Here is a 26,440-nt window from a genome sequence, read left to right on the forward strand (position 1 = left end):
TACAAAAATATGAAAGAAAAAATAAGTATTGAGTACGATACGAATCATTTTATCGATTCTCTAAATTTCCAAGTTTCAAATTTGCATGCACCGAACCAAGTAGCGCGACATATTTCGCACATTCTGATGTTGGTACATCAGCAGCAGCTAGAATCGTCGCGTTTGAGAACTGTGCGACATTTACCGATGTTTTACCTGATATCGCGGATAATTTCTGGCAACAAATTGTTGTATACTGTTCAGCGTTAACTATTCTTCAATGCTCTGAACAGGGTTCCCGAAACTTTCGTTCCGTGAAATATTGTTCTTCCACGGGAGGCGAATAAGTGTTCCGCAAAAAACGTTTACCAACGTGACGTGTCCTTTTTTTTTATTTAAATATCTTCTTGTCATATCTCAAAGTTTTCTATCAGTTCTGTGTTCCTGTTTTCTGTTTATCAAAAGAATAAACCTGATGTAACCAAACACAAACGTGGTTGGGTCGGATATTTTCTGCGCTCAAGGTGTTATATTGTCTTCATCATCATTTCATCCCCATCCGGCGCGCAGGTCGCCCAGTGTGGCGTCGAATGTAATAAGACCTGCACCGCAAGGGGCCTCCCGGCCAATGACGCCAAACGCTCATTTCCATTTCATAGCTTTGCGTGACGCTATGTGTTGAACTTTTTGACTTAGCGTTGTTAACACATTCAGTGACTTTTTTTTAATACAATACGTGTGTGTTCTGTAATATTCGATATTATTTATATTTCCGTCTGATTAGAAATTCAAATGGTTCAAATGGCTCTGAGCACTATGGGACTCAACATCTGTGGTCATCAGTCCCCTAGAACTTAGAACTACTGAAACCTCACTAACCTAAGGACATCACATACATCCATGCCCGAGGCAGGATTCGAACCTGCGACCGTAGCAGTCGCGCGGTTCCGGACTGAGCGCCTAGAACCGCTAGACCACCGCGGCCGGCATTAGAAAACGAAGAATGAAATAAATATTTTAGCTCTTTATTTCCGAATGTGTGGCGATTTCCCAGTGTGTAGTAAGGCAGTGGACACCTTCAGTTGCTGCGAGTGCAATGACGTGTATAATCTTCGTTGTGACAGATATTTAGCAGTTTGAGTAGAGGAAGAGAGAGAAGGCTCTTCTTATGTACTTCTTACGTCACTTCCGATTGGAGCAGATGTGTGTTGTAATTTTAACTCTTGTGTTTTCCAGCTTTCTCGAATCATAGACACCTTTTCCTACAGTGGTTCAATGGCGTTCTTGTTGCGTGAAGGATATTATAAATATTGGAAGAAAGATCAAATTTGTAAAATAAGTTTTTTGAAAGATGTAAACGATATGGGCGTATTTATCAGCAAATATTTATTAATTTTGAAATAAGATATTTACGGCCGTATTTTGAAAGGTGCATTCGACTATTTTACGTAGTAGGGGAGCATGTTGTACCCAGAGGATAGTGTACACACGCTATTCTTTTGGTCGGTACTTCAGAATAGTGACAGATCTTAGACTCAAATGAACGAATGCGCACTTGAGACCGCCATACGGTGTTTCCGCCATTTCATACAGTTTTTGTTGTTGTTAGACAAGAGATTTTGTTTTGTGCGGCGTTTGCAATAATTTTGAGTTCCACTTAATTAAGTTCTCTACTATGTATTAAGGCTAATTGGAAGATATTGTTAATTTTACAGTTACAGACTTCCAAGGCGAGTAACATTCTCAAAACTAATTACATACCAAGTGGACGCTTACAGCACGATTTCCCAAAGTGTGTTCCACGGAACACTGACTTCTCGCAGGAAGTGAATAGTGGCCTTTTTTCCGAAATTTTGACTATACTTATTTTTCTTATTTTATTACGATTTCTGTGTAAATAGATATGATTTAAAATTGAGGTGTACACTGCATAAAGCAAGTTTTTATCATTGTTTGAAATGTTATAAACCCTCTAAATAAACAAGGTGTTCCGTCACAGTAATCACAGTACAAGGACTTCCAAGATGTTTAAAAATGTGTGTGAAATCTTATGGGACTTAACTGCTAAGATCATCAGTCCCTAAGCATACACACTACTTAACCTAAACTATCCTAAGGACGAACACACACACCCATGCCCGAGGGAGGACTCGAACCTCCGCCGGGACCAGCCGCACAGTCCATGACTGCAGCGCCTGAGACCGCTCGGGTAATCCCGCGCGGCTTTCAAGATGTTCCGTGAGACGAAAAATTTTGGTGCGTCTCTGTTAACCTATACCTCTGCCACTTGCGTGATATATGCAAACGAACTGAGTTTCTTTAATGTCTTGATATAATAATTTTCCCTGTGTTCAAAATGGAAGAGAAGTTCGTTGCAGATAGCTTCCGTTTCAAAATGTTTTTACGTTGTGACTTGTTTTTCACAATACTTCTGTGGTGTCACCGCCAGACACCACACTTGCTAGGTGGTAGCCTTTAAATCGGCCTCGGTCCATTAGTATACGTCGGACCCGCGTGTCGCCACTGTCAGTGATAGCAGAGCGAGCGCCACACGGCAGGTCTAGAGAGATGTACTGGCACTCGCCCCAGTTGTACAGCCGACGTTCATAGCAATGGTTCACTGACAACTACGCTCTCATTTGCCGAGACGATAGTTAGCATAGCCTTCAGCTGCATTTGCTACGACCTAGCAAGGCGCCGTATTCAATTGATAATTAATGTTATGAAGCATGTACCGTAACGAGAGATGTTCTACAATTGTGCATTAAAGTTAAGTATTACATCATCTACTTACTTTATTTGCAATTCTCAAGATATTGTCCTGTTCCAGACCTCACGCCAGTCAGCGTGTAATTAAACGCGTGCATTTCGGCCTCCTTTAGAAAAACAGTGTTGGCTCTTCTGCCAACACTACATCTTCTATTTAATTTGGTCTCACTTACTGATTATTGGTGATAGCAGAGTAATAATGTAGCACATAGATTATTGAATACGGTAATGACAAGATTTTGTGGGTTAAAATGTAAACGGTGTTTGAAATCAGAATAGTGTTCCCGAAGCCACTCTGTAGCAATTCTGGACGTGTGGGGTGTCGCAGTGTCCTGCTGGAATTGACGCATCAGGGGTCCCATATCACTCCAACTGCACACGCCCCACACCATTACGGAGCCTCCACCATCTTGAACAGTCCCCTGCTGACGTGCAGGGTCCATGGGATTCCTGAGGTTGTATCCGAACCTGTACACGTCCATCCGCTCGATACAATTCGAAACGAGACTCGTCCAACCAGACAAACTGTTTCCGTTCATCAGAAGTCGAATGTCTGTGTTGACGGGCCCAGGCGAGGCGTAAAGCTTTGTGTCGTGCACTTCTCAAGGGTACATGAGTGGGCCTTCGGCTCCGAAAGCCCATATCGATGATGTTTCATTGCATGGTTCGCACGTTGACACTTGTTGATGGCCTAGCATTGAAATCTGCAGCAATTTGCGGAAGGATTGCACATCTGTCACGTTGAACGATTCTCTTTAGTCGTCGTTGGTCCCGTTCTTGGGATCTTTTTCTGGCCGAAGCGATGTCGGAGAATTGATGTTCCACCGGATTCCTGACATACACGGTACACTCGTGAAAATGCCGTACGGAAAAATCCCCACTTCATCGCTACCTCGGAGATGCTGTGTCCCATTGCTCGTGCGCCGTACAGACTCACTTAAATCTTGATAACCTGCCATTGTAGCGGCAGTAACCAATCTAATAACTGCGCCAGACACTTACATAGCCGTTGCCGTATTCTGCCTGTTTACATATCTCTGTATTTGAAGACGCATGCCTATACGAGTTTCTTTGGCACTTCAGTGTAATTGAGGACGTAGGTTGCAAGTGCTACTCTGAGATGGTTTTCACAGGAAAGGAATTCTTGGCGGACCGCATCAAACCGATCAGAAGACTGATGACTCATTATATAAATGATATGCCCTCTACTATTACGGGTAACTCTAAAATATTTCTGTTTGCTGATGACACTAGCTTGGTAGCAAAGGATGTTGTGTGCAACATTGGCTCGGTTTCAAACAGTGCAGTTCATGTCATAAGTTCATGGCTTGTAGAAAGTAAACTAACGCTAAATCACAGCAAGACTCAGTTTTTAAAGTTTCTAACACACAATTCAACAAAACATGTTTTAATTTCACAGAATTGGCATATGATTAGTGAAACTGAACAGTTCAAATTTTTAGGTATTCAGATAGATATTAAGCTGTCGTGGAAAGCCCACGTTCAGGATCTTGTTCAAAGACGTAATACTGCCATGTTTACTATTGGAACGGTTTCAGAAGTGAGTGATTCTTTGACAAGAAAATTAGTCTACCTTGCTTATTTTCATTCGCTTATGTCGTATGGTATTATATTTTGTGGTAACTCATTCCACAAAGATATTTTTGGCTCAGAAACGGGCGGTTCGGGCAATGAGTGGTGTGAGTTCACGAACCTCTTGTCGACCTCTGTTCAAGAGTCTGGGTATTTTGACATTGGCCTCTCAATGTGTATATTCCTTATTGTCGTATCTTGTTACCAATATTAGTTTATTCCCAAGAATGAGCAGCTTTCACTTGGTTAATACTCGGCAGAAATCAAACCTGCACTTGGATCGGACTTTCTTAACTCTTGTGCAGAAATGTGTGTGGTATACTGCTGCATCCATTTTCAATAAGCTGCCACTCGAATTCAAAAGTCTTAGCAGTAATCCACGCGCTTTCAAATCGAAACTGAAGAGTTTCCTCGTGGGTCACTCCTTCTATTCTGTCGAGGAGTTCCTTGAAAAATTAAGCTGATTCTTATTGTATTGCTGATAGCGTTTACTTAAACTTGTGGAGTGACTTTTTTCAGGTTCATGAACATTTATTTTTATCCGTTATTACTTTTATGTTGTACTTTCATGTACTGACACGTTCCATGACCTTGGAGATTTGCTCCTCAATTTGGTCCTACGGAACTTCACGTGAAATAAAATAAAAAAATAGAAAAAGCTAGCCGGTGTTTTCATTTGAGTATTGATTGTCGTGAATATCAAGAGCTCAGATGGAAACCCAGTTCTAAGCAAAGAAGGAAAAGCAGAAAGGTGGAAGGAGTATGTAGAGGGTCTATACAAGGGCGATGTACTTGAGGACAATATTATGGAAATGGAAGAGGATGAAATGGGAGATACGATAGTGTGTGAAGAGTTCGACAGAGCACTGAAAGACCTGAGTCGAAACAAGGCCCCGGGAGTAGACAACATTCCATTAGAACTACTGACAGCCCTGGGAGAGCCAGTCCTGACAAAACTCTACCATCTGGTGAGCAAGATGTATGAGACAGGTGAAATAGCCTCAGACTTCAAGAAGAATATAATAATTCCAATCCCAAAGAAAGCAGGTGTTGACAGATGTGAAAATTACCGAACTATCAGTTTAATAAGTCACAACTGCAAAATGCTAACGCGAATTCTTTACAGTCGAATGGAAAAACTGGGAGAAGCTGACCTTGGGTAAGATCAGTTTGCATTCCGTAGAAATGTTGGAGCACGTGAGGCAATACTGACCCTACGACTTATCTTAGAAGAAAAATTAAGGAAAGGCAACCTTACGTTCCTAGCATTTGTAGACTTAGAGAAAGCTTTTGACAATGTTGACTGGAATACTCTCTTTCAAATTCTGAAGGTGGCAGGGCTAAAATACATGGAGCGAAAAGCTATTTACAATTTGTACAGAAACCAGATGACAGTTATAAGAGTCGAGGGTCATCAAAGGGAAGCAGCGGTTGGGAAGGGAGTGAGACAGGGTTGTAGTCTCTCCCCAATGTTATTCAATCTGTATATTGAGCAAGCAGTAAAGGAAACAAAAGAAAATTTCGGAGTAGGTATTAAAATCCATTGGGGAAGAAATAGAACCTTTGAGGTTCGCCGATGACATTGTAATTCTGTCAGAGACAGCAAAGGACCCTGGAAGAGCAGTTGAACGGAATGGACAGTGTCTTGAAAGGAGGATATAAGATGAACATCAACATAAGCAAAACGAGGATAACGGAATGTAGTCGAATTAAATCGGGTGATGCTGAGGGTATTAGATTAGGAAATGAGACACTTAAAGTAGTAAAGGAGTTTTGCTATTTGGGGAGCGAAGTAACTGATGATGGCTGAAGTAGAGAGGATATAAAATGCAGACTGGCAATGGCAAGGAAAGCGTTTCTGAAGAAGAGAAATTTGTTAACATCGAGTATAGATTTAAGTGTCAGAAGGTCGTTCCTGAAATTATTTGTATGGAGTGTAGCCATGTATGGAAGTGAAACGTGGACGATAAATAGTTTGGACAAGAAGAGAATAGAAGGTTTCGAAATGTGGTGCTACAGAAGAATGCTGAAGATTAGATGGGTAGATCACATAACTAATGAGGAAGTATTGAATAGGGTTAGGGAGGAGTTTGTGGCACAGAATGACTAGAAGAAGGGATCGGTTGGTAGGGTATATTCTGAGGCATCAAGGGATCACCAATTTAGCATTGGAGGGCAGCGTGGAGGTTAAAAATCGTAGAGGGAGACCAAGAGATGGATACGCTAAGCAGATTCAGAAGGATGTAGGTTGCAGTAGGTACTGGGAGATGAAGCAGCTTGCACAGGATAGAGTAGCATGGAGAGCTGCATCAAACCAATCTCTGGACTGAAGGCCCCAACAACAATAACATTGATTGTCGCTGTTCTGTCAGCTGTGTAGGTGACAGTGACGTGTTACATCAACTACAAGCTGCGGTCCCGGTGGCCCCATTTAACCCGAGGGAGGGGCGCGTGCTACTGCAGCAGCTGAGGCAAGACCCCCGTCCCCTGCAGGTGACTGGCTGGCGGGCGATAGAAAGCAGGCAGTATTGTCATCGGTGCAAGCTCGGAGCAGCAGACAGATTGCTTGCTGCTTTGGGGTTTCCAGTGGTCACTCCCGCACCTCGCGTTGGTGTGAGGCGGCTGCTCTCAACGGCGGCAGCCAATGCCGGCCCGCCGATCAATACGCGGCAGCCGGCGGCTACGCGGCCAGTCGATACACACACCCTCCGCCACACACTGCACCTACAGATAGACTAACTGCTGCATTGCCGGTAGCTTTCTCCGATATCCGACAGGCGTATGACTGTGCTCCAAAAAGTAAAGAGAATTTTGTATAATCGCGTGAAGTATTACATTCACGCGGGTTTTTTCGTTGTTATGTTGGTGACCATGCCTGAGAAGTATCTGTACAGTTTCGTTAAAGTCAGTACCACCATTAGACTGTTGTTTACTTGCAGTGTTGCATTTACACTGACACAATCATGATCTCGGCTTCAAAGTGCCATTATCAGGTGTTTTAAGTGTTATACAGTGCCTAAGATGGTATACTCTCCTATTTAAAATACTGGGTGATCAAGAAGTCAGCATAAATTTTAAAACTGAATAAAATCACGGAATAATGTAGATAGAGACGTACAAATTGACACACATGCTTGGAATGACATGGGGTTTTATTATAACCAAAAAAAAAAATACAAAAGTTAAAAAATGGCGCTTCATCTGATCAGAAAAACAATAATTAGCATAACAAAGTAAGACAAAGCAAAGATGATGTTCTTTACAGGAAATGGTCAATATGTCCACCATCATTCCATAACAATAGTCGAGGAATAATGTTGTGAACAGCACTGTAAAGCATGTCCGGAGTTATGCTGAGGCATTGGCGTCGGATGTTGTCTTTCAGCATCCCTGAGATGTCGGTCGATCACGATACACTTGCGACTTCAGGTAACCCCAAAGCCAATAATCGCACGGACTGAGGTCTGGGGACCTGGGAAGCCAAGCACGACGAAAGTGGCGGCTGAGCACACGATCATCACCAAACGACCCGCGCAAGAAGTCTTTCACGCGTCTAGCAAAATGGGGTGGAGCGCCATGCTGCATAAACATCGTACTTTCCAGCAGGTGTTTATCAGCCTGGCTGGGGATGATGCGATTCTGTAACATATCGGCGTACCTCTCACCTGTCACGGTAGCAGTTACAAAACCAGAATCACGCACTTCCTCGAAGAAAAAAAGGCCCGATAACGGTAGATGTGGTAAATCCAACCCATACCGTGACTTTCTCGTCGTGCAATGGGTTTCCACGACAGTTCTAGGATTTTCGGTAGCCCAAATTCTGCAGTTGTGGGCGTTGACAGACCCTCGGAGCGTGAAATGAGCTTCGTCGGTCCACAACACGTTACTCAACCAATCGTCATCTTCCGCCATCTTTTGAAACGCCCACACCGCAAATGCCCTCCGCTTCACTAAATTGCCAGGTGACAGTTCATGATGCCGATGGATTTTGTACGGATAGCATCGGAGGGTACGCCTCAGTGCCAACCAAACTGTAGTGCATGGAATGCCGGTGCGACGTGCGACTGCACGAGCGCTGACTTCCCCGTGCATAGACGAACCCGCTACAGTCTCCATTTCTTCCTGAACTGTCTCAGCGGCATTACGCCTTATGCTCGGTCGGCCACTACGGGGTCTATCGTCTAAACAACCCGTGGCTTCGAACTTCGAAATCGCAGCTGCATTTGTCAACGGACCTTTACCCGTTCGAATCCCCTTCCTATGGCGATAGGATCGTAACGCTGAACTAGCACATTCCCCATTCTGATAATACAGCTTCACTAAAAGCGCCTTTTCAGGTAACGTCAACATGCTGCGACTGCTGGCGCATCTGATTCTCTCTCTCATTACAGATCCTTTTATAGGCGATTGTCATGCGCAGTCACTGACCTTTTGCTGTCCAGCGCCATCTGTCGGACATTTTTTGAACTTCGTTTTTTTTTGTTCTAATAAAACCCCATGTCATTCCAAGTATGTGTGGCAATTTTTACCTCTCTTATTCTACATTATTCCATGGTTTAGTAAGTTTTCAAATTTATAGAAACGTTTTAATCACCCGCTTTTGTGGCGGCGTTCGTAGCGACAAAGAATTCGCTGTAGAAACGGCTTACGAAGTCACCGCCACACTTTTAATAGCGGGCCGACCGGTCCGCTGGAACAGTGAACAGAAAGATGAAAACCCAAACACTCTGATTAAATAAAAGTCGGTTTTCAAATTTATAGAAACGTTTTAATCACCCGCTTTTGTGGCGGCGTTCGTAGCGACAAACAATTCGCTGTAGAAACGGCTTACGAAGTCACCGCCACACTTTTAATAGCGGGCCGACCGGTCCGCTGGAACAGTGAACAGAAAGATGAAAACCCAAACACTCTGATTAAATAAAAGTCGGTACTTATCTTTATTAACGCAGATACAGATACACAGGAGTGAACTCCGTGTCTAGAGAGATCTGTCTAGTTCGAGTCGGAGCGGCTAGGTCAGCGTCGGCTGACGACAAACAACAACTCTGCTGCGATGAACACACAACTGACTAGCAAGTACACAATTCGGTGGCGAGTATACAACTGAGCGGCGAATACAGAACTCCTAGCGCTCGCGACTCCAGCGCTTAAGAAGCCAGAAGCCAGCGGTGGCGCGCGCAGACTTGCGGCGATTTCCTGTATCGCTGGCGCTGCTTATGCGGACGGCGTCCGGACTTTGATGCTGCCAACCTTTTGGCAGCGGGCTCGGGTGGCATTACTGGCTAGGATATAACACCCGCTACACTATTAGACACATTGTCTAGGGGGTCGACATTTCTGGTAAAGCCTACTGCTTTGTTTCATCACTGAGTATACCATCTTGTGTAGCCGCTCTTTAAATGGTATGTATTCAGAAGCGAATATTAGATCATATTCTGTAATACGAAATGATCCAATAGCCAAAAAACGGTAGTTGCATTTCGAAGTAATTGTTAGTTAAAATTTTACAAAGAGTAGATATTTGAAATAGAGTAACGCAAAGTAGTGCAAAGGGAGTCAAAGGAAGACGTAACAGATTTGCGTTTTGTTTTGAATATAGTATCCAAACCAATGCGTAAACGTAATATATAAACCAATGTGCAGCACTCTTCAGTTTTTGTTTTCAATGGTGCATGTTCGCAGTCGGTAGAAAGGGATTATAAGCCATATATCATTCTGATAACTGGATTAGACATTGGTGTGGTGGATAATATATTATTTTGAGATATTGGGACATAAAATACAGGGTGGCGCAGGAAATGTATTACCAATTGTTTCTTTCACAATTTACGACGCACATTAGATATCCCGCTGGGATCTCTCCAGCAGTACCAGCAGAGCTTGGAAAAACAAATGAGTTACGAAATGACGTGTAATTCACGATACTGCCACTAGGAGACTGGTAAGCAGCAATGGCTGACAATGACACAGCAACGATCGGCAATTGTGTTACTTTTTCATGAAACGAAAAGCCTTGTTGTGACTCAGAGGCGTTTTCGACAACAGCTTAACACACGATGGGTCCCTTGCCAGAAGACCATCCACAGGTTGTACGATAAATTTGTACAGGAAGGAGCAGTATTGGAAGCGAAGCGACCTCGGCCTAAGCCTGTTTGTTCGCCGGAGAATATTGAAGCGGTACGAGTTGCTGTACAGAGAAGTCCCGGGAAATCGTGTAGAAAGGCAGCAGTGCAACTGGGAATATCCAGACGCTCCGTTCAACGCATTCTTAAAAGTAACCTCCATATGTACCCAAACAAGATGACCTGTGCACAGAAGCTCACTGAAGAACACAAGCAGCAAAGACTACTGCTTGCTCAGTGGGCGGAGGATAGGGAAGAAACTCCCTATACCATTTGGTTTTCAGACGAGGCGCATTTTCATTTAGACGGTGTGGTTAACAAACAAAATGTACGCTTTTGGGTCACTGAAAACCCACAAGTGCTTCATGAACGACAACATTATGCTCCGAGGATTACAGCGTGGGCATCAATTTCCAGTCACGGACTTATTGGACCCTTTTTCTTTGAAGAAACTGTGAACAGCGAGCGTTATTTGAGCACGCTTCGCAATAGCTTCATTCCACAGCTTCTTGCTACCGCCTTGCCCTTCAACACGCAGTGCTTCATGCAAGATGGAGCAAGGCCAACACTGTGTTGGAGTTCTTACACGAGCATTTCGACATGCGGATCATTTCACTCCGGTTTCCAGGTCGCTTCAATGACGGACAAAATTGGCCCCCCAGTAGTCCAGACCTCAATCCGTGTGACTTTTTCTTTGCGAGTACCTAAAGGAAAAAATTTTCCCGAAACGTCGACGTGATTTAATGGAGCTCAGAAGACTTATTCTTCAAGCTTGCAGTGAAATTACGGAAGACATGTGCCGTAGGGTAATCACTAACTACAGTGTTCCTTTGAAGGAAGTTAAGAAACGAAATGGTGGATATATTCAGCATGTGCTGAGTTAGAACAAATCTCCATGGACGGCTCTTCATTGTAGTATATGTTCCTTTCAGACTGTATTGACAATAAAGTTTAGATTCAAAAACAAAATGGTAACACACTTCATGCGCCACCCTGTAGTTGGACCTTATCATACTAATATCTCTGCCGATCTTTGTCAAGGCGATTCTGCTAATAAACGAGACGTGAGATATAGTGCCCGTGAAAAGACTAAATTTGTGCTGAACAGACATTGAAAGAACTCGAACTTATAATTAATATCGTGTCGTGAGAATTATGAAGCTTGGACATTGTAAAGTCAGAGACGTATTTATCATTTATGGTAAAGGACAGTTTCATGGGAAATCACGTCTTTAGTGATAGGAACGCGAAGGAATGTGGTACGGACTGACTATTATTATACCGAAACGATACACACTAGGGTCAGCTCCTTCTTCATTAACGTATGAAGTGAATTGTGTCAATAAAACAGAATATATACGATACTTTCTCCATGTTTTCTGAATCACAAAAATCAGCTAGTGCATAGACAATTATATCTGTGAATATTCAAGGGTTATTGAGAAAAGCTTATCAACCTGTTACTAACATATAATAGGATTTAACGAAGGCATATTGACTATGAACGTAACTAAATCAAATTATTTGGGAAACAGAAATAAATAAAATTACTGTCTTTTGATCCGTCGTGGTTGAAATTGTATGAAATATCTCTGGAAATAGAAAACGAGATCAATTTTCAACTGCTAGTTCACACGATTAGATTCACAACGTGATTCAAAGATGTTTTACGCCCGACCCACACGGCAGGGAATGGTTCTCTACTAGCCGGGACAATATATATATATATATATATATATATATATATATATATATAGGGTGTTCCATTGATAGTGACCGGGCCAAATATCTCACGAAAACTACAAAGAACGAAACTTGTCTAGCTTGAAGGAGGAAAGAGGAAACCAGATGCCGCTATGGTTGGCCTGCTACATGGCACTGCAATAGGTCAAACGGATATCAACTGCGTCTTTAAAATAGGAACCCCCATTTTTTATTACATATTCGTGTAGTACGTAAAGAAATATGAATGTTTTAGTTGGACCACTTTTTTTCGCTTTGTCACAGATGGAGCTGTAATAGTCACAAACGTATAAGTACGTAGTATCACGTAATATTCCGCCAGTGCGGACGGTATTTGCTTCGCGATACGTTATCCGTGTTAAAATGGACCGTTTACTAATTGCGTAAAAGGTCGATATTCGTGTTGATGTATGGCTATTGTGATCAATGCTATGTATGCTGCTCGGTATCCTGGACGACATCATCGAAATATCCAGACCGTTCGCCGGATAGTTACGTTATTTAAGGAAACAGGAAGTGTTCAGCCACATGTGAAGCGTCAACCACGACCGGCAACAAATGATGATACCCAAGTAGGTGTTTTAGCTGCTGTCGCGGCTAATCCGCACATCAGTAGCAGAGAGATTGCGCGAGAATGGGGAATATCAAAAATGTCGGTGTTGAGAATGCTACATCAACATCGATTGCACCCGTACCATATTTCTATGCACCAGGAATTGCATGGCGACGACTTTGAACGTAGTATACAGTTCTGCCACTGGGCACAAGAGAAATTACGGGACGATGACAGATTATTTGCACGCGTTCTATTTAGCGACGAAGCGTCGTTCACCAAACAGCGGTAACGTAAACCGGCATAATATGCACTATTGGGCAACGGAAAATCCACGATGGCTGCGACAAGTGGAACATCAACGACCTTGGCGGGTTAATGTATGGTGCGGCATTATGGGAGGGAGGATAATTGGCCCCCATTTCATCGATGGCAATCGAAATGGTGCAGTTTATGCTGATTTCCCACGTAATGTTCTACCGTTGATACTACAAGATGTTTCACTGCATGACAGAATGTCGATGTACTTCCAACATGATGGATGTCCGGCACATAGCTCGCGTGTGGTTGAAGCGGTATTGAATAGCATATTTCATGGCAGGTGAATTGGTCGTCGAAGCACCATACCGTGGCCCGCACGTTCACCGGATCTGACGTCCCCGGATTTCTCTCTGTGGGTAAAGTTGAAGGATATTTCCTATCGTGATCCACCGACAACGCCTGACAACATGCGTCAGCGCATTGTCAATGCATGTGCGAACATTACGGAAGGCGAACTACTCGCCGTTGAGAGGAATGTCGTTACACGTATTGCCAAATGCATCGAGGTTGACGGACATCATTTTGAGCATTTATTGCATTAATGTGGTGTTTACAGGTAATCGCGCTGTAAGGGCATGCGTTCTCAGAAACGATAAGTTCACATAGGTACAGGTATTTCATTGGAACAACCGAAATAAAATGTTCAAACGTACCTACGTTCTGTATTTTAATTTAAAAAACCTACCTGTTACCACCTGTTCGTCTAAAATTGTCAGCCATACGTTTGTGATTATTACAGCGCCATCTATCACAAAACTAAAATGTGGTCCAACTAAAACATTCATATTTCTTTACGTACTACACGAGTATGTAAAAAAAAGTGGGGGTTCCTACAGCTGCCAAAAAGCTTACAAGTGTTATGCTAATATCACCGTAGGCGTCAGAAGAAGTCACGGTTTCGCCATAACAACACTAGTAGGCCAGATCTGGCGTGATAATGCAAGACTGACGACAAAACGGTGCGTGTGGACCAGGTTTAACAAGTTGTCACTCGCACGTGGACTGAAGTAACGGCTGTAGCAAATACCCCGCGTCCGCTATCAGCGTCCCACATAGGAGAGTTGTGTGTGTCGCAATGCAGGCGGGAATGCAGTTTGCATTTCTTCCAGACGGCTGCGGAAGGCTGTGACGTCATTTGCATAAATATCCATATCAGTTCACGGGCTGCCTATGCCGGCACGTCACGCCCACGGCCAGGGGAGAACATGGAAAGCGCATGCGCGATCCGCATCTAGCGCGCAACTAAGTACACCGCTGAATACATAACCTGCGTTGCGCTTTTCCCAGCTGAATCGTGCAGACAATCTTTCTAACTAGGCATATATTATCTGACAACCCGTCTGGTTTGGTAATAAAAAAACTTGGTACATAAAAATTTAATATGAAAACAGAAGCAATACGTAGTATTCTTGGTGTCTTTAATTCGAAGACAGGTTTGATAAAGCTCTCCATGTTAGTCAATCCTGCGGAAGCTCCTTCATCTCTAAATAACTATACTGGCTACTGCTCTCTCTCTCTCTCGTTTTCTCTCTCTCTCTCTCTACAATTACTCTTACTCCCATAGTTGATTCCATTACCAAATTCACGATTCCTTCATGCCTCAGAACTTTCTTTATCAACCAGTCGCTTCTTTCAGCCAAGTTGTACCATAAATTTTCTTACCCGAATTCCAATTACGATGTACCCATCAAAAAAATGGTTCAAATGGCTCTGAGCACTATGGGACTTAACTGCTGAGGTCATCAGTCCCCTAGAACTTCGAACTACTTAAACCTAACTAACCTAAGGACATCACACACATCCATGGCCGAGGCAGAATTCGAACATGCGACCGTAGCGGTCACGCTGTTCCAGACTGGAGCGCCTAGAACCGCTCGGTCCACCCCGGCCGGCGATGTACCCTTCAGTTAGTCAATCAGTTAGTTAATCTTCAGCATTGTTCTGCACCAACACATGTCAAAAGCGTGTATTTTCTTCTTGTTTGAATTGCTTATCGCTTACATTTAAATTCCGAACAAGGGGTACACTCCAAACAAATGCTGTTAACACAAAATACTTTGAACGTTTTGTGCTGTAAGTTGGCAACTGCGTGTGACAAAACCTCTTCCTTACCATCGTTATCCTTGTGCAATTTGGTAGTAGTATGAACTTTTTGCAATTTTATCATACGATGACATGCATGGAGAGCGTGGCTGTTATTTGAAGACAAATGTTGATGGTGTTGAGACAGCAACTAGCCACAAAATTATTTTCAGTTCCTTTGTTCAAATGGTGCATGTTAGAAATCGATTCTGTGACAAATCTGAAGTGTTCAGCGACAAAAATTTACGTGTGCAGCGATAAGAATGCAGTGGGAATCTATTCGCATCTGTTGGACGAAAACTATGAAAACAAAGCACTCCAAACAGACATTTCACGACAGTATAAAGCAACTGAAAATAAATTTGTGGCTGGTTTCTGTCTCAACACCATCAGTATGAACTTTTATTTCGATGTTTCCATAAGAGCGTTTCCAAGAACTCCGAGAAGACGTTTAAGACGCCCAGGATGCCTTCAGTATTAAAAAAGGATGTAAATATCGAAAAAGTAGGCAATCTGATTCAACATGTCCGTCAACTGTGTATTCGATCGGCTGCTGGAACTATAGTAATTGATAAAGAATGCGTAAGGCAAAATGTATGTAACCAATTTAATACGAGGAAACTGTGTGTGAAACTGGTGCAGAAAATTCTTACGATCGAACAAACACAAGCTAGTGAAAATACTTGTATTGATACTTTGAGTACCATTAACGTTTTGGAAAGAGTGGTAATACAGAATGAATCTTGGTTTTTCACTTACGATCCAGAAACTATGCGGCAATCTATGCATTGGAAGGGCATAGAGGGCGAGAGGGAAAAAACATCGGATAAGCAAATCAAGATTCAAAGCTATGATGATTGTTTTTTTTTTCGAAACTGTTAATCAACAGTACTACCTTGAGGTTCTTCCTCAACGCCGTGAGTAATAAGCAAAAAATCGACCCGAATTGTGGAAGAACAAGTTATCGGTTCTGCATTTTAATACATACATAAATAAGCAGTGAATGCAAACAGAATTAACATTTTAAAAGAAATAGGTGCTAGATTCGCAAAGCAAATATTCTTGTACTGTATCCAGTAGTTAAATGTACATTCTGCGCCGTAAGTTTACTTTATATGAAAATTTTCTTTATGTGTGACCACATAAGCCGGCTGTTGTGGCCGAGTGGTTCTAGGCGCTTCAGTCTTGAACCGCGCGACCGCTACGGTCGCAGTTTCGAATCCTGCCTCGGGCACGGATGTGTGTGGTGTGCTTAGGTTAGTTAGGTTTACGTAGTTCTAAGTTCTAGTGGACTGATGACCTCAGATGTAAAGTCCCATAGTGCTCAGAGCCATTTGAACCATTTGCAAACACAATTAACATTTTAAAAGAAATAGGTGCTAGATTCGCGGTGAACGCACATTGGAAGCGTGTATTCGTCATCGCCATACTGGCGTATCACCTGGCGTGATTGTATGGGGTGCCATTGGTTACACGCCTCAGTCACCTCTTGTTCGCATTGACGGCACTTTGAACAGTGGACGTTCCATTTCATATGTGTTACGACCCGTGTCTCTACTCTTCATTCGATGCCTGCAAAACCCTATATTTCAGTAGGATAATGCACGACCGCATGTTGCAGGTCCTGTACGGGCCTTTCTGGATATAGAAAATGTTCAGCTGCTGCCCTGGCCAGCACATTCTCCAAACCTCTCACCAACTGAAAACGTCTGGTCAATAGTGGCCGAGCAACTGGCTCGTCACAATACGCCAGTCACTACTCTTGATGAACTGTGGTATCGTGTTGCAGCTGCATGGGCAGCTGTACCTGTACGCGGCATCCAAGATCCAAGCTGTGTTTGACTCAATGCCCAGGCGTATTTCCTTATTTCTTAGGTTATATGCGGCCAAATTGCGTGAAAATGTAATCACATGTCGGTTCTAGTATAATATATTTTTCCAATGAATACCCGTTTATCATCTACATTTCTTCTTAGTGTAGCAATTTTAATGGCCGGTAGTGTATGTGCGTGTAACACAGCATAAAACGTATCCTTATGATCGTACTTGATATTATTGGTCACAGCTTGGCTTCCGCTACACGTGAAACGAAATCCAGTGAGATTCAACCTACCGTGGAAGAGTACATGGCGTAATGTTTACATCAGGTTTATTCTTATGATGAACAGAGTTATCCTTTTAATTAACGCTTACGCCCGTTCTGGTGGACGACTGCACATAGTACAAACCCGATCGCAGTTTTGGTCGATACTCTGTCGACGTGCAACGTTCGGTATCGATCTGAGTGTCTCGACGTCTGGACGTTTGTGTGTTATGGGAGAGGGGGTGAACGGCCGGATAATGGCCGCCGGTTTGGCAGACTCAGAGGGCGAGGGGAGCCGAATACCGTGTCAGCGGGTCAGAAGGGGTGGGAATTAGGGGAGCGGGTCAGCCGGGGAAGCGTTAGGGGTGGTCCGGGGTGGTTGCAGACGTCAGGGTGCCTCAGTGCTCTGTCTGTGATGCATCAACCACATGTAGGGTATTCCATACGATTACTGGCCGAATTATACATGTGTGTGTGTGTGTGCCTCAGTGCTCTGTGTGTGATGGATCAACCACATATTGGGTATTCCACACGATTGCTGAACGAATTATACATGTGTGTGTGTGCGTGTTTGTGTGTGTGGTGCGGTGGCCCTGTGTAATGCTAAGCGTTTTCGTGGACTCACCTATGGAAGAATGCTGGTTCTGCTTTCTTGCAGCGCCGATGTCTTCTGCCAGCACCGGACGCTTCTCCGAAGATTTCACTGCTAGGAAGGGGAAATTTTCACTCTCCCGCTCTCTTCCTTCTATTTTAAAAAATACGCTACTCTTGGAATGTCATTCAATGCACCAGAACATATTTATTTCCACTTTGTAAAAAAAAAAAAAAAAAAAGAAACTAAACTTTATGACGTAAGCCCACACATTACCGGGCACCCAGAATCAGTTAATTACACATTTTTGAACACAATTAATATATACGAGGGCTATCCACAAAGTACATTATGTTTTGGAATTAAAAATAAATAAAGTATTGGAAATAATTTTGTTGTATACAGATGAAAGCCACACTTAAATACTACTTTTCTACATAGTTGCCATTTAAATTAAGGCACTTATCGTAGCGATGGACGAGCTTGGAAATTCCTTCGTCGTAAAATTCGGCCGCCTGCGCCTTCAACCACGTGGTTACCTCTTGTTGAAGCTGTGCGTCGTCATCAAAACGCTGCATAGCCAACCACTTCTTCATTGCTGGGAATAAGTGGAAGTCGCTCGGTGCCAGGTCGGGACTGTACGGCGGATGAGGAAACAACTCCCACTTAAAAGATTCGAGAACTTCATGAGCGGCATTTGCCGTGTGGGCCCGGGCGTTGTCGTGAATCGGCAAGATCTTTGAGCCCAACTTTCCCCTGCGCTTGTTTTGTATTGCTCTTCTGAGGTTGTGCAGAGTTTGGCAATACCTTTGAGAGAAAGTTTATTGTAGTGCCTCTTTCCAGGAAATCCACAAAAATCGCACCTTTTCTGTCCCAAAAGACAGTCGCCATCACCTTCCTTGCCGACATTGTCTGCATGCATTTCTTGGGTTTTTGGGGGGAATTTGTGTGCCCCCACTGCATTGACTGCAATGTTGTCTCGCAGTTCACATGCTTAACCCATGTTTCGTCACCAGTAACGATGCGATCGAGTAATGAGTCGCCATCTTTGTCGTAAGCGTCCAAAAACGTTAACGCTACAGCCATTCGCTGATTTTTGTGAATCTCTGTCAAGATTTTTGGTATCCATCTTGCACAAAACTTGTGGTAACCGAGCCTTTCGGTAATGATTTCGTGCAACAAACTTCGTGAAATTTGTGGAAAACTCGTAGAGAGTTCCGTTATTGTGAAATTACGGTTTTCACGGACCGCGGCATCGACTTTTTCGACGAGTTCGGCAGTCACTATGTTGGGTCTTCCACTTCGCTCTTCGTCGTGAGCGTTAGTTCGGCCATTTTTAAATTTTATGACCCATTGACGCACTCCACCCTCAGTGATTATGTTGTCCCCACACACTTCACAAAGCTGCCGATAGATTTCTATCGGTGTACAGCTTTTTGCAGTCAGAAACCTTATTACAGCACGCACTTCGCACTTCGCGGCATTTTCAATTAACGCTGACATTTCAAACTGTCACAGTAACTCGACGGAGTACAGCACGAACCTCTCACTGGCACGGCAGGATGCCGACTGAGCGGCGGAATGCCATGACACCGAGATGGCCGCGCTAGCCCCGCCCCTAACGGACACAAACGAAAACGTAATGTACTTTGTGGATAGCCCTCGTATAAGCTTTTATCGTGCCTGACTATCCACGTCCAGTCCACGTACTCTCAACAGCAGTTCAACGTCTAATAAACAGTCACTATCTCGAGTCACTCCATTTGTTTTTCAACAATACAAAGCTACATTACTCTTTGCTTCCGGGCCGTATTTGCTTATTCTTTTTCAGGCCGCGCTGAACACTTACCAGCGCAGACGAATTATCTCCCTTCCAGTTTCGCCTGCACAAACAATAAATGGCTGCAGTATCCCATTCTCATCCTTACGCCCTGCTTTAAAATAACGCGTGTTCGAAACGGCTGGAACACAAGTGTCTCCAGACTTTCGTAAAATTCTGGTGGAACTACAGTGTGTGTGCGTGCGTGCGTATTTTAAGCAAAAGTGGGGGGGGGGGGGGGGGGGGAATGGGGATAATATGACACCGCCTGGTTTTATGGAGACCCACCACCCGTTCCGTTCCACTACTGTTCCAGCTTCTACAGCTCAACCAACACCCACACTCAACTTCCACCAAACAAACAAAAAATGGTTCAAATGGCTCTGAGCACTACGGGACTTAACTTCTGAGGTCATCAGTCCCCTAGAACTTAGAACTACTTAAACCTAACTAACCTAAGCACATCAGACACATCCATGCCCGAGGCAGGATTCGAACCTGCAACCGTAGCGATCGTGCGGTTCGAGACTGTAGCGCCTAGAACCGCTCGCCCACTCCAGCCGGCCCTTCCACAAAACTAATAATTAATTCCTCAGTTATCACACTTCCATAGCAGCCATTCCACATAGAGCTGGTATATATACAAGGTGTTTCCCTAAGAGCGTGCAAAAATTTGACAGGACATAGAGGATGCTCCACTGGACAGATTTGAGGTGAGGAACCTGCGGTTGGAGAAGCCAGCTTAAGGAGATAACAGGAATAAAATCATAGTATTCTGTACTTTTTTTATTGACATTAGTTACAGTTAATTGCAAATGCCATCGTCGACACAATGAACGTACCATTAATACTGTATCTTACAAAATGCGCTGCAACTGACGGCCATCAACCTCAATGTAAGGATATCGGTGAACAAGATTCTGATGAACCCTGACAAGTATCCCTGGTGTGATTCGAATCACATCACTGGCTTCTGCAATTCTGACAACTAATTCCATCTCTATGTCTACTGGGGTCTCATCCACAAGTGACTTTAGATATCCCAATAGGAAATAATCAAGGAGGATCAGGTCAGGTGACCTCGCAAGCGATGGAATAGGACCTCCCCATCCAGTCCAACGACCAGCATTCAACTGGTTGCGGACATCCATACTGAGGTAGGGCGGTACACAGACATGTTGTGTCCACATCCACTCACGAACAGCCAAGGGCATGAAACTTCCTGGCAGATTAAAACTATGTGCCGGACCGAGACTGGAGCTCGAGACCTTTGCCTTTCGCGGGCAAGTGCTCTACCAACTGAGCTACCCAAGCACGACTCACGTCCCGTCCTCACATCCCTACTTCTGCCAGTACCTCGTCTCCTATATGGAAACATGTTGCCAGGTCCCATGAGTCTCGATTCAAATGGTATCCAGCAGGTGGACGTATACGGATATGGAGACAACCTCAGGAACTCGTGGATCCTGCATGTTCAAGCTGGTGGAGGCTATATAACGGTGTGGGGCGTGTGGCGTTGGAGTGATATGGGACCCCTGATACGTCTAGATGAGACTCTTGACACATGACACGTACGTAAGCGTCCAGTCTGATCATCTGTATCCATTCATGCCCACTGTGCATTCCGACGGACTTGGGCAGTTGGGTAATTTCAGCAGGACAATGCGAAAGGCAACGGTCCTGAGTTCGAGTCTCGGTCCGGCACACAGTTTTAATCTGCCAAGAAGTTTCATATCAGCGCACACTCCGCTGCAGAGTGAAAATCTCATTCTGGAAACATCCCTGAGGCTGTTCCTAAGCCATATCTCCGCAATATCCTGTCTTTCAGGAGTGCTAGTTCTGCAAGGTTCGCAGGAGAGCTTCTGTAAAGTTTGGAAGGTAGGAGACGAGGTACTGTCAGAAGTAAAGCTGTGAGGACGGGGCGTGAATCGTGCTTCGGTAGCTCAGTTGGTAGAGCACTTGCCCGCGAAAGGCAAAGGTCCTGAGTTCGAGTCTCGGTCCGGCACACAGTTTTTATCTGCCAGGAAGTTTCATATCCGCGCACACTCCGCTGAAGAGTGAAAATCTCATTCTGGAAACATCCCCCAGGCTGTGGCTAAGCCATGTCTCCGCAATATCCTTTCTTTCAGGAGTGCTAGTTCTGCAAGGTTCGCAGGAGAGCTTCTGTAAAGTTTGGAAGATAGGGGGACGAGGTACTGGCAGAAGTAAAGCTGTGAGTACCGAGTGTGAGTCGTCCTTGGGTAGCTCAAATGGTAGGGCACTTGCCCGCGGAAGGCAAAGGTCCCGAGTTCGAGTCGCGGTCCGGCACACAGGAAGTTTCATATCAGCGCACACTCCGCTGCAGAGTGAAAATCTCATTCTGGAGCCAAGGGCACGTTCTTCAACAACGAATCTCATGCACAGGTCGCCATTCTGACGGCTAGGTAGAAGATATGGCCAAATGAGATTATCGCGTACAATGACGGTCCAGATATTCACAGCAAAAGCGTACTTCAGCGTGAGGGTTTTCCTCATCAGACACAGGGCTATTGCTGCTGTTCGAAATACCGTCACGACCAAATGAGGCATCGTCGGTAAACAGCACGATTTGGAGGAAGTGGTCGATGAATCCATTGTTGGACAACTGTTGTCCCAAGTGCAAAGTCAGTCACAAGCATTACATGGACTTGCTGGGTGTAATTGTTGTTCGTGAGGTACTCGACACACGCCAGTATGTGCATCGTCCATTTACTGTGCAGTACGACGAGTACCTGTAGTGGAGTCCGCTTGCAACACTTTCCAGAGCCTTTTCTTCAAAATCGTGTGTGCGAGTGGTCCTCATGTTGCCAGGTCCTCGTTTCTTCTTCCGAATGAACCAGTCTCCCGCATTCGTCGATCTAGAGAAATAAACACTCGTCGTGACGTATGATGCCCGCTAGGGAATCGTTCCCTGTACAGATTTTCAGCAGCGAGAGTATTGCGACTTACGCCCCCATACACAAGGTGCGTGTCAGTGAGTTCTGCGAAACTGTATGCGAAACTGTACCGGTACTGCTCCGTAGTATTGTGCTGTACGTCTCTGAATAGCACTGACAAGGGAACTTCCCCATCGCACCCCCCTCAGATTTAGTTATAAGTTGGCACAGTGGACAGGCCTTGAAAAACTGAACACAGATCATTCGAGAAAACAGGAAGAAGTTGTGTGGAACTGTGAAAAAATAAGCAAAATATACAAACTGAGTAGTCCATGGGCCACATAGGCAACATCAAGGCTAATGGGAGCTCAGGAGCGCCGTGGTCCCGTGGTTAGCGTGAGCAGCTGCCGAACAAGAGGTCCTTGGTTAAAGTCTCCCCTCGAGTGAAAATTTTACTTTCTTTATTTTTGCGAAGTTATGATCTTTCCGTTCGTTCATTGACGTCTCTCTTCGCTGTAATAAGTTTATTGTCTGTGTTTTGCGACCGCACCGCAAAACCGCGCGATTAATAGACGAAAGGACGTGCCTCTCCAATGGGAACCGAAAACATTTGATCGCAAGGTCATAGGTCAACCGATTACTCCACAGGAAAACACATCTGATATATTCTATACGACTCTGGTGACGGCATGTGCACCACATGACAGGAATATGTTGTCGACCCACCTAACTTGTACACTTGGCGATTCTTCTACCTTGCCCGATTTAGGTTTTCTTGTGGATGTGATAATCACTCCCAAAAAAGTGATGAAAACATAAGAGTTTGTCACATAAACTGAAAATAAAAAATAAAAATTTTCACTCAATGGAAGATTTGAACCAAGGACTTTTCGTCCCCCAACTGCTCACGTTACCACGAGACCATTGCGCGCCTGCGATCTTATTGTCCTTGATGTTGCATGTGTTCCCATGAACTACTCAGTTTGTATATTTTGCTTATTTTTTCACAGTTCCACACAACTTCTTCCTGTTTTCTCAATTGATCTGTGTTCAGTTTTTCAAGGTCTATCTACTGTGCCAACTTATAACTAAATCTGAGGGGGGTGCGATGGGGAGGTTCCCTTGTGAGTAATGAGTGGGTCTGTCGTTGATTCATAGCACGTTCTGTAATGGGACAATGTGAATACAATACAACAGAGGCACTTTATCGACAAGTAAAGTAAACAAAACCTTCAGCAAGACATCCTAGTAATCAGGCTCGGCCGGCTGGAGTGGCTGTGCGGTTCTAGGCGCTACAGTCTGGAGCCGAGCGACCGCTACGGTCGCAGGTTCGAATCCTGCCTCGGGCACGGATGTGTGTGATGTCCTTAGGTTAGTTAGTTCTAAGTTCTAGGGGATTGATGACCTCAGATGTTAAGTCCCATAGTGCTCAGAGCCGTTTGAACCATTCAATCAGGCTCGTCTTCCTTATTTCCTCGCAGGAAATAAAGAATGTACATGTAAATATACAGCACAGTATGTGTAACATTGTACGCATGTTTGTTTTAAATAAGCTGGAAAACAGTAATGCTGCCGGCCGGAGTAGCGCAGCGGTTCTAGGCGTTAGTCTGGGACCGCGCGACCGCTAACGTCGCAGGTTCGAATCCTGCCTCGGGTTTGGATGTGCGTGATATCCTTAGGTTTAAGTAGTCTAAGTTCTATGGGACTGATGACCACAGTATTTAAGTCCTATAGTGCTCAGAGCCATTTGAACCATTTTGAACAGTAATGCTAGACGAAGCGGTAGATAAGTTTACTTCCATATCTTCTTAATCTGCCTTCTCCGACCCCAGGTTCCATACCTCACATTGTTCAGTGGAGTGCTGTCAATACCCTGTTACATTTTTGCACACTCTTATGGAAACATCCTGTGTATGATACCCATCCTTCCATAAATGGCCCCCACTCTTCTTCTTTGCAGCTGCTGCTCTAGGGCGACGTAAGCCTGTTCCAGGTCGACCATGTTTTCCTAAAATCAGTCCTCTGCTCTTCTTCCCAAAGATTTATGACATACAGCTTGCTTTTGGGTCTTTATTTGACCTGCACAAAACATATTTCTACTATTTCTTTTAGTCCTTTTCAATCAGTCTTCATTCCGCTTTCCTTACGTCAAATTTTAGCATGCGTACATATGCGCGTCCTTTTAAACAGAATGTTCTAAATCCTTTTACCCAGTCTCTCTCTCTCTGTCTCCCTCTCACTGCCACTGTCTGTGTATGTCTCTCTCTCCCACTGTCGCCGTTTTCTACAACTCATTTATGGTAAATCCCACTGCCACTGTATTGTCTCTCACTTAAACTGCCTCCCTTTATATAAAAATATGGCATTTCAGTCTTTGATCGCTATTTTTTATTTTCAATGATCGGTTTCAGGCTAGCTGCCCATCTTCAGATTATATATTGCAGTTACAGAGTAACTTGTAAGTACAGAGCTATCGGTTCGCTGTCATATGACAGCACTATGGGTGTAACGTATCAGTACAGAACCGCGCGACCGCTACGGACCCAGGTTCGAATCCTGCGTCGGGCATGGAGTTGTGTGCCATCCGTAGGTTAGTTAGGCTTAAGTAGTTCTACGTTGTAGGGGACTGATGACCTTAGAAGTTAAGTCCCACAGTGCCCAGAGCCATTTGAACTATTTTTGTAGCTGATTTTGAAGAAATTGTATACATGAAAGTTGGATGCTATAAGCAATTGAGGAAGGCCGCAATTCGTAGTAATAGACGGCAAGTCATCGAGTAAAACTGAAGTGATATCAGGTGTTCTCCAGGGAAGCGTCCTGGGACCTCTGCTGTTCCTGATCTATATAAATGACCTGGGTGACGATCTGAGCAGTTCTCTTAGGTTGTTCGCAGATGATGCTGTAATTTACCGTCTAGTAAGGTCATCCGAAGACCAGTATCAGTTGCAAAGCGATTTAGAAAAGATTGCTGTATGGTGTGGCAGTTGACGCTAAATAACGAAAAGTGTGAGGTGATCCACTCGAGTTTCAAAAGAAATCCGTTGGAATTCGATTACTCGATAAATAGTACAATTCTCAAGGCTGTCAATTCAACTAAGTACCTGGGTGTAAAAATTACGAACAACTTCAGTTGGAAAGACCACATAGATAATATTGTGGGGAAGGCGAACCAAAGGTTGCGTTTCATTGGCAGAACCCTTAGAAGATGGAACAAGTCCACTAAAGAAACAGTTTACACTACACTCGTTCGTCCTCTGTTACAATATTGCTGCGCAGTGTGGGGTCCTTAACAGGTGGGATTGACGGAGGACATCGAAAGGGTGCAAAAAAGGACAGCTCGTTCGTATTATCACGTAATAGGGGAGAGAGTGTGGCAAATATGATAGGCGAGTTGGGATGGAAGTCATTAAAGCAAAGACGTTTTTCGTCGCGGCGAGATGCATTTACGAAATTTCAGTCACCAGCTTTCTCTTCCGAATGCGAAAATATTTTGTTGAGCCCAACCTACATAGGTAGGAATGATCATCAAAATAAAATAAGAGAAATCAGAGCTCGAACAGAAAGGTTTAGGTGTTCGTTTCCCCGCGCGCTGTTCGGTAGTGGAATGGTAGAGAGATAGTATGATTGTGGTTCGATGAACCCTCTGCCAAGCAGTTAAATGTGAATTTGCAGAGTAATCATGTAGATGTAGATGTAGATTACTGTTCTTACCTAAAATACACACTTTCAAAGAGCAGGGAAACCTAGGTGGAAATTTGCAAATCAGGTTCTGGATTGGCCTATACTCTAAAATGGGCAGGCAAGTCTTCGTTTTAAAAAGTTATCTCTTATGTACTGTCTGTAGAACGTGTCTGGGTGACTGCACTAGGACAATGGGTATACGCAGCGAA

This window comes from Schistocerca serialis, chromosome 12 (genome assembly GCF_023864345.2).
Source record: "Schistocerca serialis cubense isolate TAMUIC-IGC-003099 chromosome 12, iqSchSeri2.2, whole genome shotgun sequence".
NCBI lineage: Eukaryota > Metazoa > Arthropoda > Insecta > Orthoptera > Acrididae > Schistocerca > Schistocerca serialis.